Here is a 4,921-nt window from a genome sequence, read left to right as displayed (position 1 = left end):
TGGAACAATTCTATACAAGCTCTTTCACACTGGAAGTCTGCTTTGGTTTTATGCACATGGATGCCAGTTCCTTTTAAAACATGCACGTTTCGGTGTCCCCCGGTATTCCTTGGTTATGTGTTAACAAATAAGAGAAAAGAGATTTTCAATACTATGTTGGACAGTAGTATCGTCCACAGTGGTGGCAGTGGACATCCTTCTAGTTCCTGACCTAAGCAGGAACGTTTTCGGCTTATGACCACTGAGTTTGGCATTGGCTGTGAGTCTGTCAGATGTGGCCTTTTAATGTTTAGCTAAGTTCCATTTATTCCTGTTTTTTTTTTTAATGTTTTATCACAAATGAATGATGGGTCCTGTTGAATCCTTTTCTGCATCTATTGAGGTAATCATGTGATTTTTGTCCGCTTCTTTGTTGACTGGGTGAATGACACTGACTGACTTGTGTATGTTGAACCAGCATTGCCAGCGTGGAATGAAGCCTGCTTGGTCATGGTGGATGATTCTCTTGATTTGAGGAATCGTGCATCTTTGTTCTTCACAGAGACTGTGGTTTTAAATTTTTTCCTTTAGTTTTTTTGTACTGTTTTTGGTTTGGGGGCCAGGGTAATATTGGCCTCACAGAATGTGTTTTCTCCCTCTTTTGATGTTTTGGAAGAGTTTAAGTAGGGTTAGTTACTAGATCCTCCTTGAAGATTTGGTAGAGTTCACGGGAGAAGCCATCTGGTTTTGGGCTTTTGCTCTTAGGCAGACTTTTTCATTACTCTTTTGATTTAGCACTTCTCATTGAACTATTTAAACTAATTCCTGATTCAGTCTTAGGGGTTGTACAAGTCTAAAAACTTGAGCATTCCTTCTAGATTTTCCATTTTATTTGCATAAAGTCTTCGGTAATAGGTTCTTACAATCCTATTTCCGCAGTATCTGCTGCAATTCTGTCTCCTTCATGCCTGACTCCACTGATGTGGGCTTTCTCTCTTCTTTTCTTTGTAAGTCCAGCTAATGGCTTCTCTATTTTTGTTTATTTTTTCAAAGGACAAACTCGGTTTCACTGATCTTTTGGTTTCTCTTTTTGCTTTCTACTTCATTTATTTCTGTTCAAATTTTTAGTATTTCTTTTCTCCTTCTGGCTTTGGATACTTTTTTTTTTCTTTCCCCCCTGGCTCTTTCACCTGCACAATGACGAGACAGAGTATCCCAGGGCTCGGCAGCTTGCCTCTTCTTTTCTGTCTGGTCACCCATTCTCCTTTCAGCCAGGAGTTCAGAAGCGTTAGTCTCCACATGTGTTTGGCTCACCCCAGGATTCTTCTTGACATTAATTTCTGGCTTTATAACATTGTGGCCTTGCGGGACCTGTACTGAGCCAAGCTAACGCCATTTTTGCTTCTGTATTCTACTTAGGAAATCCCCCAAATAACTTTGCTGTCAAAGGTAAAAACTTGTAAAACTGATTACCGTCTGCAACAGGACCAGGATGTGGGTCATATGGTTCCTTAAGACTTGACAGACATCCTAGGGCCCACTGTGAGAATGTTATCTCTGTAACAACCAAGTTTCAGTTCCTTGCCTGCAGTGTATAAAATCTGGTTTCTGTAACTGCTTGGGGCCTCACTCTCTGGAAGGTGATGGTTCCGGCTGGCCAGTATTTGGAAGCCTGAATTAAATCTTGAATCTGTCTGCACATTGCCTGACTGCTTTGTTCCAGGGGCTCCAACAGTCTGTGAAGCTGCTTGACATAATTTCTATGTCTGTGTATTTTCTGAGACATGTTTGTATTTTCTGAGACATGTTTGTATTTTGATGTGACCTATTCTGGACATTGTTCCACATGCATGAGAGGAAAAAAGTATGTTCATTTCTTCAGCGATGGAAAGCTCTATAAATGTGTAATAAATCCATCGGCGCTAGCTCCTCATTTAAAGCCTTTACTCTTCGTTAACTTTCTGTCGGGATGATCTGTCCCTTCCTAGCAGCAGTGTGATTGTATTTTTGCCATGTGTGGTTTTAGCTCTGTAAGTAGCTGCCTGGGGCAGGTCCTGGGGCTCCGCTCCGAGACCCCTCTCCCGACACACCGCTCAGTCCTCTCAGTCCTGCCGGTCCTAGGGACTCCAGGCCCCGCCCCGCCCCCACAGCCCTCCGCGCCCCCTTGCCCCGCGGGGTCTAGTACTGAACTGTAGCTGTGATCCCGGGACGCCCTCCCATACCCCGTCTGTAGACGAGCTCCAAGGAACCGGCGGGGTGCAACCCCGGGGTAGGGGAGACACCGCTCCTCACCTCTGCCGCTCATTTTCAGAACTGCGGAGTATTCCACAGACCAGATTCTTGAGGACAAAGAGCTAGAGAAAACGGCCGTGCACATACGCCCCATCTTCTGGGTAGCAATTTGCAAGCGTTCACCAAATTTCCTGAGGCTGAAGCTGCGGAGGTGCCGCACCCCTTTCCCCGGATTCACGTCTGCACCCCTCTCAGAGGGGGGATCCTCAGGCTGCTGCAGAAAATTTACTCTGGGGTCTGAAGAGACGCGAACCGGCTGACGCCTGCAGCCCGCATCCGCCTGGGGTGGCGCCCACGTTCTTCCTCTTCCAGACCCGCGCTCTTAGGCACCGCTGCACAGGTACTTCGCTGACCAGTTATTTTGTGACAATCTCTGAACACTTAAAGAAATAAAATATATGTAATGTGCATTCTATATGCATGTCCATGTACGTATAAGTACACATCTATTTAATTTTCTCCTGACTAGTCTACTGCATATTGTAAAGTCTCCACCTTCTGCACCGCTCTTCCTCTGGATAATAGAAAACGCCTTTGCGTGGCGCTGCAAGTGCCCGACGCTTTTCCTTTTGCATGGTGTGCCCAGCGAGGCCGGGGGGCGAAGCGTTGTCCCACTGTGGCTGGTATTTCGAAGGCGGCAGGTAACGCCGGATACATTATCGCCGGCTCACCCAGGGGACACAAAACGAGATAGATCCAGCCCCGTGCACCGCCCCCAGGCGGCTCTATGGCTTAGCTGGTTAAAGCGCCTGTCTCGTAAACAGGAGATCCTGGGTTCGACTCCCAGTAGGGCCTCGCGTTTTCCAGGCTCGCTCACCGACGCCACCGCGCCAAAACCCAACCAAGTGCTTTGCCACTTGCTCACGATCCCTCCCTTTTGAAAACAAGGAAATTTTCAGGGAGTAGACCGTGAAAAATTAGCGCCTAAGAGTATGTGTGACGTTACCCCAATTACTTTTCACATAAAGCTTGCATCCAACTGATGAAATTTTCCCCAGCACCTATAGTATGTTACTGTTAAAGCTCCTAGACAAGCAGCTGTGCATAATCTCAACTCCAACAGCGTCCAGCTTCATGCTTGACTTCCCAAAATAAGATAAACTAATGAACAATGAATCCACGAAGGGGATTCCTAATCTTCTTAGGGTGTTTGAGGGCCACGCCTGCCATCTTGATAAGGACCTCAGGAAGAATACTTAGACATCGGGTTTATTCTCTTAAGTTTATTCTTTTAAGTTCAGTGTTCAGGAAAAAACAAAAAGATTTTAGGGATGATGATCTCTGGCCACTAAAATGGCCTAGACAGGAGGAACTCCAGAGACCCGCCAAGTTGCTGTAAGGAAAAGCAGCCTGGAGAATTTAAGCAGATATGAGGGAGATTTAGTCTGAGCTGGGGATGTAGGGTATGTCTTTAACTTAAATAAAGGCCAAACAGAAAAAAGACAGAAAGAAAAGACAGGTTGAAAAAAAGCCAAATCAGTAAAATGAAATAAGTTTTCTCGTAAAAATGATTAATTTAATAAAAATGTAATAATATGATGTCAAGAGATTCATCCAAAGCATCCAAGGACAAGAAGACTAGAAAACAGATGCCAAAAGGAATCCTAAAAACAGTGATAGAATAAATCTGATGTATTTATAACAATATCAGATAAAATGGGCGTTATGACAGAAACATTGAGAAGGACATAAGACATAATCAGGGTGACTTCAAAATGATAGACTCAATTCAGAAAAAAATACAATTTTTATATGTACCTAACTACATGACTATAAAGCATATAAAGCACAACTCTTCAGCATCTGTACGTAAATCCATAATCGGGTTGAGAGATTTAAGCATGTTCTAGTAATTACTGCAAGCAAAAGGTGAATTCCATGAAAAGAGAAAAATAAATAAATAATCAAACCTGACCCAATAGACCTATGAAAAATGCTATATCCAACAGTGGAAACTACAAAATATTTTAATTATGCATGCAGCATATAAAAAAACTTAACATCTAATGCCATAAAGAAGCCTCGACCCATTTTAATGAATTAAAGACACAAAAGAACTTGTCTTGAACACACCACCACAGTTTAGTGAAAGTAGGCATGGGGGAAGTAATAGGATGACTAGGACATATCCCTTCGTATCAAAGCTGAGAAACACCCATGAAGCAAAGAATACGTCATCAGAAAATACTTTGAAATGAAAAATAACAAAAATGCTACTTTAGGGCCCCCCCTGCAGTTGAAGCCAGCCGCGGCCGCCTCAGCATGAGTTTGATCCCCCGGCCAGGGAGCTGTCCCACAGGGCGCGGCAGACCTCTCCTGTCTCCCCGCTGCTCCCCTCAGCAGTGGACTTCAAAGGATCTGCCTGCTCTGCTCCCCGCTCTGTCTCTGGGGAGGCCTCTCACGGCTCCTGCACTCTGGCCTGTACGCCAGCTCTGTCTGCACAAATAATAAATCTTTTTAAAAATCCTACTTTAAAAAATTGTGTTTTGTTGCAAGTTTAGAGTTAATAAAAATAAACTGTTTCAGTCTTCTTGTATACAATTTCTTTTTGGAGAAAAGCACCGGTTTCTCTTGACTACAACAAAGTAGTGAAACTGCCAGATCAGAAGAGAGTGACATGTCTGGCTTAGAAATGTCTTAGAAACTCGAA

At 44.0% G+C, this 4,921-nt stretch overlaps 1 non-coding gene across 1 annotated transcript; it reads left to right on the top strand.

The window, feature by feature from the left end:
- Positions 1–2,992: 2,992 nt before the first annotated feature.
- On the top strand, positions 2,993–3,066 carry TRNAT-CGU. Its single transcript has one exon. It is a non-coding gene; the product is annotated as a tRNA-Thr (tRNA).
- The last annotated feature ends 1,855 nt before the right edge of the window (positions 3,067–4,921 follow it).

Source organism: Condylura cristata, unplaced genomic scaffold (assembly GCF_000260355.1).
Source record: "Condylura cristata isolate star-nosed mole 26May11 unplaced genomic scaffold, ConCri1.0 scaffold00063, whole genome shotgun sequence".
In the NCBI taxonomy this organism is placed as follows: Eukaryota; Metazoa; Chordata; class Mammalia; order Eulipotyphla; family Talpidae; genus Condylura; species Condylura cristata.
This window is presented reverse-complemented; position numbering and strand designations above follow the sequence as displayed.